Here is a 15,815-nt window from a genome sequence, read left to right on the forward strand (position 1 = left end):
CACTGGAAACTCAGCCATATCTGCAAGATTAGATTAGCAGTTTACCGGGCGAGGGTTGCGCAACTGTGAGCTCGCATCCGGGAGATTGTGGGTTCGAATCCCATTGTCGGCAGCCCTGAAGATGGTTTTCCGTGGTTTCCCATTTTCACACCAGGCAAATGCTGGGGCTGTACCTTAATTGAGGCCACGGCCGCTTCCTTCCCATTCCTAGGCCTTTCCTCTCACATCGTCGCCATAAGACCTATCTGTGTCGGTGCGACGTAAAGCAAATAGAATAATAATAATGTTATTTGCTTTACGTCCCACTAACTACTTATTAAGGCCTTCAGAGACGCCGAGGTGCCGGAATTAAGTTCCGCAGGAGTTCTTTTACGTGCCAGTAAATCTACCGACACGGGGCTGTCGTATTTGAGCACCTTCAAATACCACCGGACTGAGCCAGGATCGAACCTGCCAAGTTGGGGTTAGAAGGCCAGCGCCTTAACCGTCTGAGCCACTCAGCCCGGCAAAGCAAATAGAAAAAAGAAATCTTTTAGTTTGATAGAACTATCCAAGACTAACAATTTGAAACGTTTCCAGGCCCTTATACCCTTCAACTTTCGGCACAAATGAGGAAAATGCTTCATATTACGTTTCGTAGTATGAGAACCCCTACTTTGCGTGCTGAGATATGTTTTCAACATCCAAATTTGGATACCAAGTTAAACTATACAAGGCGCTGTATCAATGGCACAGTGAAGTCGAGCCCTTACCACTGGTTACTTGTGATGAGCCACATTTAACCACCACACCCAGAGAGGATGCAAGCACAGCTGACAGGAGCAAAGAAGATCTGTACAACACCCTGGCTTTCTTTCCACCAGTAATTCTATAACAGACGGTTTCAGCAGCCTAGATCTCGGAGACCAGCCTACATTACCAATAGTTGACTCTTAGCGGATGGCTTTGATGTTAACGCATCCTGGAAGGATAAGGATCAATAAGACTTTCAGAACACTAGTGCATGTCTTATATTCGGCTAATAAGCTAAAGGGTAGTGAACTGCCACGAAAACAGTGATGCCGTCTCAACATATTGAAAACCGAGCATGGTTGGTCAAACTTCCTTCGTCATAATCTGGGATAGGACGATTCTGCAGCGTGCGACTATGGTGAGGAAGAGCAGACAATTGAGTACATTATCTAACGCTGCCCTCTGCATTCCTATCCTGGAAGCCCCAATGATATCTATCTTCTTACTACTGATGCTGATAAATGGCTACGAAATCTCAAAGATTTGTAAAACTATTTATTTTTCGTCCACTTTGTATTTGTAACATTTCCATAGATTAAATAAAGCACCCCACTTATACATTTCGTATGAGGTTCTTAATATGTGTCCACCGGGCGAGTTGGACTTGCGGTTAGAGGCGCGCGGCTGTGAGCTTGCATCCGGAAGATAGTGGGTTCGAATCCCACTGGCGGCACCCTGAAGATGATTTCCCGTGGTTTCCCATATTCACGCCAGGCAAATGCTGAGACTGTACCTTAATTAAGGCCACGGCTGCTTCAATCCAACTTCTAGGCCTTTCCTATCCCATCGTCGCTATAAGACCTATCTGTGTCGGCGCGACGTAAAGCCATTAGCAAAAAACTTAGTATGTGTCCCATTCAATACCTGCGGAACTTCCCTGTAAGTATGTGTGCAAAATAATGACTCTACACCTCACTATTTTTTTGCTAGTTGCTTTACGTCGCACTGACACAGAGAGGTCTTATGGCGACGATGGGACAGGGAAGGGCTGGGAGTGGGAAGGAAGTGGCCGTGGCCTTAATTAAGGTACAGCCCCAGCATTTGCCTGGTGTGAAAATGGGAAACCACGGAAAACCATCTTCAGGGCTGCCGACAGTGGGGTTCGAACCTACTATCCCCGAATACTGGATACTCGCCGCACTTAAGCGAGTGCAGCTATCGAGCTCAGTACACCTCACTTTGGACGTTATGTGAGGGTACTATTAGCTCCATCTAAACCTAATACGTGGAAGCGGGAAACCTTGTTGTGGCCTCACGAACTGCTGTTGTTTTACATGTGTTATGCATGCCAGTTAATACGTCTACAGTTTGGCTCCATGGCTAAATGGTTAGCGCACTGGCCTTTGGTCACAGGGGTCCCGGGTTAGATTTCCGGCAGCTTCAGGAATTTTAACCATAATTGGTTAATTCCTCTGACATGGGGACATAGTTTATGTGCCGCCTTCATCATCATTTTATCCTCATCACGACGCGCAGCTTGCCTATGAGCGTCAAATCGAAAGACCTGTACTAGGCCTCTCCGAAGTCCACACGACATTTCAATTCGTCTACATAAAGTAACTGTAATTGGTGAGTAAAATTTTTTCCAATTTCCAATGATACTACCAGCATATGGTGCTCACGAAATGTCACCTTCATTTTCTAGAAAAATTTAGAGGCTTCACTTGAGTCCCTTACTAAGGGACCAATTCGTCTCTTTAGACTACGCTTTTTGTCCATCCCCGAAAAAAATCCAACGGAGGGATGTCCGGGACCGTGGAAGCTTCATTGAGTAATTTATGTGCCTTTAACGTTTTTTAAGGTTGTTCTTGTTCGTACGGCACAAACAGATGTAATTCCACAAATAATGCAAATGGGACACGTGTTTATATCATTTTCTTACTCGAAATAATACGTACTACTTTCTGTCATCGCATTTACTATTCGTACTGAAACACGCTGTATACGTTTAGTTTAACATAGCAATCAAAGAGATGCTTTCTCTTGACTGGCGGGAACACTGACGATTGGTAAACAATTGGTATAGAATCTGCCCCCAGGGCGACAACCCCAAATGCAGATGATTGATTGATTGATTGATTGATTGATTGATTGATTGATTGATTGATTGATTGATTGATTGATTGATTGATTGATTGATTGATTGATTGATTGATTGATTGATTGATTGATTGATTGATTGATTGATTGATTGATTGATTGATTGATTGATTGATTGATTGATTGATTGATTGATTGATTGATTTAAACTCAATTTTAATCGCATTATTGAATTCTGGAGCCCTGAACTGATTATGGACACGAACACGTAGGTTGATGGCAACGTTTTTGGAATGGTGAGGCACAATGTTTTTTGGAGAAGAATTTACAGTCTCTGGTGCACTAATTGCTTGACTCCTGAACTTACATGAGCCCAGCAAAATCACTTTCCATTTCTAATATTTTGCTTATCATAGTTTGCTTTGTATTGAATGTGTTTCACATGCGTGTCGACATCCATTAATTGTGTTGTTATCTTCATGAGTCTTTATTAATCACTTCAATTAGTGAAATAAAGACAGAAGTTAAACATCTCAATAAGAACAAAAAGGTTTTTAAAAGCCCTTGCCCTTGCAGATGATGTGGTAAAGGAAAGGTGGGGGGCTAGTTAAACAGGAAATGCAGAAGATGATTAACTTGAACAAATGGTTTGAAAAGATTTTACCTTAAAATTAGTCTCGATAAAGTAGTCATGTGCATCATTCGACAAGGTACAATGACCAATAAAACACGCATGAAGTTATACTGGATAGAGGAAGTCATTTCCAGCATCTACTGCTGAAATCACGACAAGAATAAAGGCAAGGGCACATTAATACCACCTGGGCATAAATCTCCTCTCTAATAGGCAAGTATCGTTAAAATTAAGGAATAAATAGATCTACAAGTCAAGACAATACCTTGAAGCACAAGGGTTTGCGAGACAACATATCCTAGAGACGAAAATGGGGAGTGCCCATTTAATGCACCCAGGTACATGACGATGATGGTAGTTCTAAATTTCTATATATAGTGTGTTGGTGTTTGAATACGATCGATTTGTCTATAAACACCGTGTGGAAGTAAGAAATTTAAAGGAAATCATAAATGCTGATCCGAAATTGAAAGTGTGTGCTTTCAAATGCAGACCATAATTGAGAATCAGGTTCGTCCAATTAAGCTGCCCTAAAAGTTCCTTCGGGCATATGTGTATTAAAAATTACTTCCTTTTTCTTCTTCCTCTTCTTCTTCTTCATCTTCATCTTCTTGGGTCGGTATTTGATCTGACCTCGTGACCCCTTCCTGACTTCAAACCTATGCATGGCTCAGTTAAAATCCCCGTCCTAACCGTGAACCCCGTGAATCGAAGGCAGGTATGCTAACCGTTCAACCATGTGTATATATTTCGTTATTCCTATATACGATTTAAAATAAGATGGAGAACGTAGAATATTTACAGCTCATTTCTTCAAAAATAAATTAGATCTAACGAGTAAATGAATATCGGAAACTACATAACATGAAATAATATTGTTCTTTCCTACTAATATATTGCTTGAGTTATATTAGATTATTAGTATATGTAGATGTAATGTAAAAATGGTATCCAGTATTCGGGAGATAGTGTGTTCAAATCCCACTGTCGGCAGTCTTCCGTGGTTTCCCATTTTCACAAAAGGAAAATGCTGGGACTATTCCTTCATTAAGGCCACGGTCGTTTCCTTCCCACTCCTAACCCTTTCCTATCCCATTGTCGTAATAAGACCTATCTGTGTCGGTGAAACGTAAAACAAAATTGTAAAAATTTGGTTACTAACTGGAGGAATACCATTACGATGGTCTTCATATGAATTAATCTGTAGTGAGGTAATTAAATATGAAGAATTTAGAACGCCTGGATCATGGCTTCTTTCAGCACTGAACATAAGTGAGGTAATTTATAACTGCCTGTAATAAATCTACTGGTAAGACCCTGTTTGGAATAATATCTTCAAAGACTGCAGGATACTCGGAAATTCCCCTTACAAACACCTAGGGCTTATAGAGCGGACTTTTGAAAAAGAACCTATGTCCGGTCTTACAGTTTACAACAATTTCAAATCAAGTGTTACCTCTCCAGCTACTGATGGCTGAGGGAGCGGTAGTTATTTGGTTACTTGTGATTCAAGCCAACATCCACTAGTAACAATGTCCAATGTCAAGGATAAAACGAAGAAACGTATTAATTTTGCCACATTCACAATTTTTCCTGCGTTAACTTAATAATAGTTTTATCTTCTCCACTTAATGTTCAACGTCCTGGTTGATTACAAAAGCTCATAGGTGTGACGACCGCCAACTCCGACGCAAACATTGTACATTCGTATCATGTTCTGGTACAGTCGCTAAATCACACCTCTTTTCTGTTCCTCCACCCTGTAGAAGCAGGAGATTTAAGCACTTGATATGGAGTTACTGTACCTGTAGCACGAAAACCATACGTTTCCTGACATCGGCTTTATTGAAAACTGAGTTCCTTCTAGAAGTCCTAGGACTTCGTGACAGGTATTTCCAAATACCCTGCATTTCGTAAAATACTACATAAATTAAATAAGAATGTTTTGAAGACAAATATGAAAAGTCATAAAATTGACTTCAACAACTAAGAGGATTGTCAACAGGGGCCCACAATATTTTGAACAACAGTGACGCAGGTGCAAGTCCGATAAAATGGATCTAGGAATGAGTAAGAAAATCAGACAATAACTGACCGCCAGGTTCTGCAACAACAAGGGTCTTTCGTAGATTTGATTTGGTATTACGGCATACCTTATGGTTCTATAAGTCTTTTTTTTTTTTTTTTTTTTTTTTCTATTTTGTTTTACGTCGCACCGACACAGATATGTCTTATGGCGACGATGGGAGAGGAAAGGTCTAGGAAGTGGAAGGAAAGCGGCCGTGGCCTTAATTAAGGTACAGCCCCGGCATTTGTCTGGTGTGAAAATGGGAAACCACGGAAAACCATCTTAAGGGCTGCTGACAGTGGTGCTCGAACCCACTATCTCCCGATTACTGGATACTGGCCGCACTTAAGCGACTGCAGCTATCGAGCTCGGTATAAGTCTCTTTAGACATCTAAATTTCATATTCGGCAACCCTGATATACCGGTACTCAGAATACAATTGTTACACTCTCTAGTGAATAAATGCGAAATAAAATAATCAATATTGGGTTGATTTCAAGCAGCTGACAGGTCCAGCGTTAAAAAAATTATGATTTAGGATTTGCTCATTAGCAGTTACACACATGGGTAGGCCTGAAGGGTGAAATTATGAATACATCAATCAATTTTTCAACAAGTTTGAAATAGAACGTTGTATTATCAGCATACAATCTGAGACGGATTTCCTTACCTTCTTCTATCTGCGACCACCCTTGAACTGTACAGGAGACTGCAAATTCAATTCTGGTTTCTCACATCGACAGGTAGCGGAACATTGAACTTCCGGAAGTGACACACTGTTGACCCCAGAATAATAAACTCTTTTGTCCGTCTATGGTAAAGAGCCTGCAAGGAAACATACATTTTACAAAACTTCAGGATGTAGGGAATTTATATTCAAGTACATTTGCACAAGAAGTCCGTGAACAATGCCCTCGGTATAACTCAGAATGTAAGAACATTTTGCCGGACTGAGTGGCTCAGACGGTTGAGGCGCTGGCCTTCTGAGCCCAACTTGACAGGTTCCATCCTGGCTCACACCGGTGGTATTTGTCAGCCTCGTGTCGGTACATTAACTCAAACGTAAAAGAATTCCTGCGGGACTAAATTCCGGCACCTCGGTGACTCCGAAAACCGTAAAAAGTAGTTAGTGGGACGTAAAGCAAATTAACATGAATTTTAAGACCATATTCTCATGTAAGAAGAAAGTTTCGACCATAAATTGGGGAACTCTAAAATTTGTTTTCATTTCTTGTGATTCTCAGGGGGATCAGAATACATATGAGGCCATTCTGGACGAGAGACATGGTCATTAGCTTTTCATCAGTTTGGCCGTGGTATTGAATTCCGGCGAAAACACGTGAGATATTTTAAATGAAGTGCGGTATGAAGTGTCTGGCAAAATCATAATATATTACCTTCCGCGCCAGAAAGTCTTCAATTACCATACTTTGCACAAACATTTTACAAATGCCTTCATTCTTCGCTGTCGATTTCTTCCTCTTTTTCCTCTGACTGCTGGGGTGAGAAATGAGGAATCATAATTTTGTTAAATAATGTTATTGGTTTTAAGTCCCCTAACTACTTCTGAAGGTTTTCGGAGAAGCCGAGGTGCCGGAATTTCGCCCCGCAGGCGTCCTTTTACGTGCAAGTAAATCTACCGATATGAGGCTAATGTATATGAGCATTTTCAAATACCACAGGACTGAGCCAGGATTGAACCTGCCAATTTGGTGTCAGAAGGCCAGCGCCTCAAGCGTCTAAGTTACTCGGCCAGGCATCATGTTGTTACATTATCCCTTTAGATAACAAGCCTCACCAGTATTAACTCCAGTAGCAAGTTGTGGCGGAGCTTGTATGTTCAAAATAGAGCATGAGTGACCACAAACTACCCAAACTCGTGACAGCTTGCAAGCCCTCACTGTTGCCCAGAGAGTTACCACCTTTTCAGCTTCCTTTCCAAGCCCAGTATATTCGTCCTCATTCAAATTACTACTAGTTGGCGATTTATTTCAAAATTGTTAACACACGAGATGGAGGGTCTTTAGTCAAATGATCGCTACCTCACTTTATTTATTAAAATTTCTTTCTGCCACTGCAGGTTACCATATGACAACGAATAATTTTTCAGTTTAAAAATTTATAATATAATATAATATAATATAATATAATATAATATAATATAATATAATATAATATAATATAATATAATCTATATATATAAAATAAGAGTTTTGTCTGTGCATCGCTCAGAATTTGAAAAGAATGGTATTTCTGTATCGGTCAAGTCCACAGTAACAAGAAAATGTACTTTTTACTTTTCCGTAATTTCTGTCTGTCTGTCTGTCTGTCTGTCTGTCTGTCTGTCTGTCTGTCTGTCTGTCTGTCTGTCTGTCTGTCTGTCTGAATGTATGTACACGCATCACGAGAAAACGGCTGAAGAGAATTTAACGAAAATCGGTATGTAAAGTCGGGGGATGAGCCGCTAAAATCTAGGCTATAAATAATTTTATTCATGCTGAGTGAAATGGTAGTTTAGGGGAAAGCCTTAAATTTAAATATCGAATATTTATATTATGAGCAGTCCTATCGATAAATACTATATAAATAAAGTTATATAGAATTCAATTTCCAATCATTTATGTCGTATACATTTTTACCGTACCGGCTCTGATAACACAGATATTAATGAATTTGTATTTTTGTTGCTAAGTCCATATCAACGCCGAGCCACGAGAAAATGGGTTAACAGAATTTAATGAAAACTGCTATATAGAGTCGGGGAATAAGAAACTACAGTCTATGCTGTAAATAATTCTATTTTCCAGAGATTAAATGGTAGTTTAGGGGAAGGCGCCTGAAATTTAATTTTTAAATACCGATACCTATGTTATTGGTGCTATCGAAAAGTACAGTACTACATAACAAAAGTTATAGACAATACAATTTCCGATCATTTATGTTTCATTCAGTTTTACTGTACCGACTATGATAAGAGTGGTATTTCAGAAGGCCTACAATATCCAAAGCGCATAACACTGATCAACAATAACTTTACATTGACCATTGTTTGTTGTGATGTTCTTCGTGCCGCTCAACTCCGATAGATGGGATTACCACTGCGTACCGAGTATAACAGCCTGACTGAACATTGGCGGGAAATAGCTAGGGAGTTGGAAAACTTTCTTCTTTAGCATGCCACTCCTCTGGTTCATACATTTTCTGATACTGCAGGTACGTAACACACTGGTTCATCATAGCATTCGAGCTATTCAATCCCTACTCTGAGGCACTGATTGGAATAAGTAGTGTGCATATCTACAGGGTGTTAGGTGTATACGTACAGATATTAAGCTAGTCGGCAAAGAAAAAGACATCTCACAATATATGCTATGTACTTTTTATCTTGTCCTATTAGTTTGTCCATAACTGAGCCAAATATTTCAGGACCTAATGTGTTTTGAACGGCTGTAGCAGGATATGCCGGTTACGTCATTCTGTCCACGCGTAGTGGAAGTACAGTAGCAGAGTCTAGGGCTTGTTGAACCTGTTTCTTATCGCAGGCCAGCACATGTTGTTGTGCACTTCCCCTAAAGGCTTGGCAAGTAGCAGAGGATGACTCACGTGCCAGGCCACTTGCTGTACTCGTAAACCGGTCTACGGTACTCTGTGTGAAATGTACACAGAATCCTTACAGTGACCTGGAAGATACGCACCAGCACATACGTGCGAATAAAGTATTGTGTAGTTGTGTGTGATTTATAAGACGTCAATGGCATTACTCAGTGATCCAACCTGACAAAATGAAAGGAAATAGGTAATAAGTAAATGAAAAATGAGCGCAACATTTCTGTGCTGTTATTGCGACAGTCTACGATGAATTTCTGACAATAAACAATGCGAGTTGTCTATGCTTATTCATAAACTTTTCAGGTCAATGAAAGAACGGTGGACACTGAAAGAAAAGGCTGTAAGCATTCAGTCATATTGTTATTAATGAGACAGGTTTCAAAAACCGTAGTTGCAGCCATGCGTGAACATTGCTCGAAGGAACAATAGCTACTGTGGATTTCTTTTGCTAGATGCTTTACGTCGCACCGACACAAATAGGTCTTATGGCGACGATGGGACAGGAAAGGGCTAGGAGTGGGAAGGAAGCGGCCGTGGCCTTAATTAAGGTACAGCCCCAGCATTTGCCTGGTGTGAAAATGGGAAACCACGGAAAATCATCTTCACGGCCGCCGACAGTGGGGTTCGAACCTGCTATCTCCCGAATACTGGATACTGGCCGCAGTTAAGCAACTGCAGCTATCGAGCTCGGTCTACTATGGAATTGCCACCGGGCATTTCTAATAGAAGGCTTATTCTTCTTTTTCCTAATCTGTTTACATTCCAGGGTTGGTTTTCCCTCGGACTCAGCGAGGGATCCCACCTCTACCGCCTGAAGGGCAGTGTCCTGGAGCGTGAGACATTGGGTCGGGGATACAACTGGGGAGAATGACCAGTACCTCGCCCAGGCGGCCTCACCTTCTATGCTGAACAGGGGTCTTGTGTAGGCCTTGCGGCGGAATGGGGAGATTGGAAGGGATAGACAAGGAAGAGGGAAGGAAGCGGCCGCGGCCTTAAGTTAGGTACCATCCCGGCATTTGCCTGGAGAAGTGCGAAACTACGGGAAACCACTTTCAGGATGGCTGAGGTGGGAATCGAACCACCTCTACCCACTTGACCTCCCGAGGCTTAGTGGACTCCGTTCCAGCCCTCGTACCACTTTTCAAATTTCGTGGCGGAGCTGGGAATGGAACACGGGCCTCCGGGGGTTGGCAGCTAATCACACTTACCACTATACCACAGAGGTGGACAGAAGGCTAATTACCGGGCAGTAAGTGCCGATAGGTAATGTAATGGACCCGTTTAATTAAAACGTCCGTAATAATAATGTTACTACTACTACTACTACTACTACTACTACTACTACTATCTTTACGTTCCACTAACTAATTTTCACGGTTTTCGAAGACACTGAAGTGCCAGAATTTTGTAAAGCAGTACGTTTTTAAATGCAAGTAAATCCACAGACACGAGACTGGCGTATTTCAGCACCTTCAAATACCACCGAACTCAGCCGCCATCGAACCTGCCAAGGTGGGATCAGAAGACCAGCGCTCTATCGTCCGAGTTACGCAGACCGGCATTGGGGCTTAGAGTAAGTTGATCGTGCGGTTAGGGGCGCGCAGCTGTGAGCTTGTATTCTGGTGATAGTGGGTTCGAACTCCACTGTCGGTAGCCGGGAAGATGGTTTTCCGTAGTTTCCCATTTTCACATCAGGGAAATGCTGGAACTGTACCTTTATTAGACTTCGAACGCTTCCTTCCCTCTTGTATCCGTTTTCTCTCCCACTGTCGCCGTAAGACCTATTTGTGTCGGTGCGACGTAAAACAATTTGTAAGTACATGCTTCGGTAATTTCGGAGACATGTCTGCAATTATATTATTAATAATAATTCGGACATGTTAAAAGTTCACTATTTTCTTTAGTGTTTTCTGACAGATTACGAGCTACGAAGTTTGAGTGGGGCGATTAACTTTTATTTTCATAATAGTCAGTAATAATAGACTAACACAGTTTTTATAATAATATTGTTAGTGGCTTTTCGACGGATGCAAGCTAATCGCACGGCCAACTCGCCCAATAATAATAATAATAATAATAATAATAATAATAATAATAATAATAATAATAATAATAATAAATCTTCACGTGCCAATGGAGACGCGCGGTGTCGGAATTTAGCCCACTGGTATTCTTTAACGTGCCCGTAAATCTACCGATCAGAAGCGGTCGTATTTGAGCACCTTCAAATACCAGCGGACTGAGCCAGGATCGAGCCTGCTAAGTTCATGAAACCAGTGCCACTCAGCCTGGCAACGTTTATTTTGATACGTTGAATAGGCACTGCAAAATCAGCAGTAAGCTAGAAGGTTCTCATTTACATTTAAACATGTTCTCTTCGGTTGGAAGCACGAAAGGAAGGTACGTTTAATTAATTTATGTTTATAACATGTCCCTTACTGGTATGAAGTAAAACGTTCGATGTGTTTTGACATTTCAATTCCGATACTACTCACTTTGAAATTCTATCCCATGCATTCTTTCGTTGACGTAATAAACTTTATTTACGTACACGTCAACACGGGTTGTTTCTGCATACGGCGAGTAGGACTCCCAAAAGACCATGATATTGAAATCGCACTGTGGGAGAATATTCCACGTAAGCAGTTCGACAAAAGCACTAGACCTGTCACATGCTGGTTGTCTGCTGTTCTTAGCGACGGGGATGTCGCTGGACGGGTTCCCCACCCCTACATGAAACCGGTCTGTCTGACCTTGACCTGAATAACAGCTGTCAGAGATGCGAATTATCGTCCGTGCTTTGCGTTTTAAGGGCCGATGACATTAAGACAGCAATTATCATCATCATCATCATCATCGTCACGAATAAATATTCAATAAAATAATAAAATAATCGTTTTATATTCATCATTACTGAAATAGAAACTATAAGTTAACATTTAACTTAAGAAGATTGCCTAGAGTGTTTTGTTAATTTATAAAGGAAAGTTTAACATTTCTTTTAATGCAATCTGTATGTTTTGTTTTCTAAACTGTTGTACTGTAATGTTTAACATAGGTATATTATGTTGTTCACAGGCGTTTTCGTGTACGTTCGTAAATCCGTACTTTTCTATTCGAGATATTCTTGTTACCGTCCACCTGGAATTACGGAGCCCGTACTGTATGTTAGTTCATTATTTTTCTACAACAGAGTGTTACGAATGCGACTGTAGTACCCGCGACCACGCCACTCTTATGTCTGTGTCACTAATGTGCACTTTGTTCAGCTGTGTGCTGCTTGACTATGTGGCTCTCGTTACCTTCTTCTTCCTCTTCTTCTACTGCAGCCTTATGTCTTAACAGGTATACTGTATTCTACCGACATCATCTCAACACGCAGTAGCGTAATCTGCTGCGATTTACCGAGCTCGATAGCTGCAGTCGCTTAAGTCCGGCTCCATGGCTAAATGGTTAGCGTGCTGGCCTTTGGTCACAGGGGTACCGTGTTCGATTCCCGGGAGGGTCGGAAATTTAACCTTAATTGGTTAAATTTGCTGGCACGGGAACTGGGTGTATGTGCCATCTTCATCATCATTTCATCCTCATCACGACGCGCAGGTCGCCTACGGGAGTCAAATCAAAAGACCTGCATCTGGCGAGCCGAACTTATCCTCGGACACTCCCGGCACTAAAAGCCATACGACATTTCACTTCAGTGTGGCCAGTATCCATTATTCGGGAGATAGTGGGTTCGAACCCCACTCTCGGCAGCCCAGAAGATGGTTTTCCGTGGTTTCCCATTCTCACATCAGACAAATGCTGGTGCTGTACCATTAAGGCCACGGCCGCTTCCTTCCCTGTCCTAGCCCGTTCCAGTCCCATCGTCGCCATAAGGCCTATCTGTGTAGGTGCGACGTAAAGCCAATTGCTGCTGCGATTTGTTATTAGCACCATCATAGTAAAATGTAATATAGTTGTGGCGGAATCTTCTTAGATAAGTTCGACATCTGTGGATTGTGTATAATTTGATAACTCATCTGTACTCATGAAAGCGACCGTCGGCCTGGCGTTCAGGTTAATAACTACATGTCTCTAACGTGTAACCTTGTTTATGTTTCTTATATTCGTTGATGCGTATGTTTGATGTTTATACACAATACGAGATTACGGCTGACTCATCCCCACGAGCTTGACCTGGTTCTCGCTTTACGCATAGTAATCTGTAGGTAACTACTGCGACCGATGCTAACTCACGTGACATACATTTCATCTTGTTTCCTCTTAAACCACGCATATTTTACTATTTTCTTCCACGTATTTCAGCTTTTAATGACCTAATAATAATAATAATAATAATAATAATAATAATAATAACTATAATAATAATAATAATAATAATAATAATAATAATAATAATAACGTTAAGTGCTTTACGTCCCACTAACTACTTCTACGGTTTTCTGAGACGCTGAGGCGCCCGAATTTAGTCCCGCACAGTTCTTTTTATGTACCAGTAAATCTGCCGACACGAGGCTGACCTACAGTATTTGAGCACCTTCAAATACCACCGGACTGGGCCAGGTTCGAACCTGTAAAGTTGGAATCAAAAGGCCTGCACCTCAACCGTCTGAGCAACTCAGCCCGGAAGGAGGCATGAAATGTAGGTACGTTTAATTTATTTAGTTGTATAACATGTCCAATATTCCTTTGAAACTAAACGTTCGATGTGTTTCGATAATTCAATTCCGATGCTACTCACTTGGGCATCCCATAACTGCTTTCGTTGGCGTAAGGACCTGCCATCTTTCTTGTACCTTTACGCAATGCACAACGGGGATCTACTGTATTTCACGTCCCGGCGCGCCTATACCAAGCAATAATTATATCACACGCTCGTACAGGTCCCAAACGGATTCAGGTTTTCAGGTCATTTCCATACTCGCTAGACCACGGGGCTGATGACCACACATATCCCAATCCCGTAAAGGACATAACAGCAAATGAACCAGTATTAACGCTGAGAATTCGGAACATCCAGGGTCCGAAACCGATGACCAGGGTTGTCTGAAGCCCCTAAGACGGAAACTGAATACTGACAACTACGAAACCACTCTGGCGAGAATGTAACGTAACAAGGCATACGCTACTGTAGTAGCCACCTTCAGCTGTTATCGTAGCTCAGTTGCTCTTAAACATAAAACCAGTTTGACAAGTATGTTACGTAACATCTCGTGCACTGCATAGGAAGCGTTCAGCTGTTGTACGTAAACATAAACAGAAACCAGTTTGGCACGCATGGCGCGTGACTCGCCTGTTCTCAAAGGGAAGCTATTCATTCACAAGAACAAGGCATACTACCTATTCTAAAAACATCGCGTCTCTTTGCTCTCGAAAATAATTTCCGAGAATTTCTAAAAGTTTGATATATAGTGGTTCGTCACATCGTTCTCTATTGCTAGAAGAAATATCTGCAGGTATACACCTAACACCCTGTATATATCGATGGCCTAGACTGAATACCTCGTATCTCAAAAAGTTCTTCCTATCCATTATTTCCCTAAAGACTGGTCACGCCTCCCAGCCACATTTGGTTATGCAGTCCATCAGAACAATGTTCGTTGGGTTTATTTTCCTATGCTGATGCGTAAAGTAAAATGAACCTTTTAAAAATTATACTCTAGGACTCAGTAAATAAGTCACGCAGACATACTTTCCTATAGTACGGTACGGTAAGGTTAATTTCCTTCACACATCGGCATAAGAATAAAGAACACAACGAACGTTGTTCTGATGGACTGCATATTCATGCGTGGCTGGGAGGCGTAACCAGTCTTAAGGGAAATAATGGATAAGAAGAACTTGGTGAGATACGAGGTTTTCATTCTAGGCCATCGATATACACTGGCTGACAGAGCAAATGCAACACCAAGAACGAGTGGTCAGAACTTTATGCCAATTGCAGGGTAGACTGACGTCACTGAGGTATGCTCATGATGTGAAATGCGCCGCTGTGCTGCGCACGTAGCGAACGATAAATGGGACACGGCGTTGGCGAATGGCCCACTTCGTACCGTGATTTCTCAGCCGACAGTCATTGTAGAACGTGTTGTCGTGTGCCACAGGACACGTGTATAGCTAGGAATGCCAGGCCGCCGTCAACGGAGGCATTTCCAGCAGACAGACGACTTTACGAGGGGTATAGTGATCGGGCTGAGAAGGGCAGGTTGGTCGCTTCGTCAAATCGCAGCCGATACCCATAGGGATGTGTCCACGGAGCAGCGTCTGTGGCGAAGATGGTTGGCGCAGGGACATGTGGCACGTGCGAGGGGTCCAGGCGCAGCCCGAGTGACGTCAGCACGCGAGGGGCGGCGCATCCGCCGCCAAGCGGTGGCAGCCCCGCACGCCACGTCAACCGCCATTCTTCAGCATGTGCAAGACACCCTGGCTGTTCCAATATCGACCAGAACAATTTCCCGTCGATTGGTTGAAGGAGGCCTGCACTCCCGGCGTTCGCTCAGAAGACTACCATTGACTCCACAGCATAGACGTGCACGCCTGGCATGGTGCCGGGCTAGAGCGACTTGGATGAGGGAATGGCGGAACGTCGTGTTCTCCGATGAGTCACGCTTCTGTTGTGTCAGTGATAGTCACCGCAGACGAGTGTGGCGTCGGCGTGGAGAAAGGTCAAAT

General features: G+C 42.2%; 1 protein-coding gene across 4 annotated transcripts in view; it reads right to left on the bottom strand.

Moving 5' to 3' along the window:
- Positions 1 to 15,815, bottom strand: part of LOC136858218 (very long chain fatty acid elongase AAEL008004) — a 244,715-nt gene that overhangs the window by 106,897 nt on the left and 122,003 nt on the right. For 2 of the 4 annotated variants that reach the window (XM_067137601.2, XM_067137602.2), the window contains one exon: positions 6,205 to 6,359. The exons of the other annotated variants lie outside the window; for them this stretch is intronic. The gene's annotated coding sequence lies outside the window, so the exon portion shown is untranslated. The remainder of the gene's footprint in view (positions 1 to 6,204; positions 6,360 to 15,815) is intronic. 4 annotated transcript variants of the gene reach the window in all.

The sequence above is a fragment of the Anabrus simplex genome, chromosome 1 (genome assembly GCF_040414725.1).
Source record: "Anabrus simplex isolate iqAnaSimp1 chromosome 1, ASM4041472v1, whole genome shotgun sequence".
Taxonomy (NCBI): Eukaryota; Metazoa; Arthropoda; class Insecta; order Orthoptera; family Tettigoniidae; genus Anabrus; species Anabrus simplex.